The sequence below is a fragment of the Arachis duranensis genome, chromosome 2 (assembly GCF_000817695.3).
Source record: "Arachis duranensis cultivar V14167 chromosome 2, aradu.V14167.gnm2.J7QH, whole genome shotgun sequence".
NCBI lineage: Eukaryota > Viridiplantae > Streptophyta > Magnoliopsida > Fabales > Fabaceae > Arachis > Arachis duranensis.
This window is the reverse complement of record NC_029773.3, coordinates 28,624,386-28,624,704: the sequence shown is the minus strand read 5'-3', so window position 1 is coordinate 28,624,704 and position 319 is coordinate 28,624,386.

The following is a 319-nucleotide window of genomic DNA, read 5'->3' as shown; positions in this document are numbered from 1 at the left end:
TTGATTATTAAAAAATTAAGAAAATCCATTTTCAAATCTTACATACTAACCTAAAAAAACATAATAATAACTGAACAACTTATGATGTCCAAATATGGGTTAAAAAGCTCCAATAATAAAATAATAAAAGCAGCATCTTTTTGTTTAATGAAAAACATTCTCATATTATGATTTGGAGACAGTATATTTGTATCTTATGCATAGGGATTTTCCGATACTATGTTCAGATATAAGCTTTGTTAGTTCTCCTCCTTGTTTAAAAGAAGATTAAATTATTCTGTGTCTTTAAAATTTTATCAAATTTATAATTAAATATCTA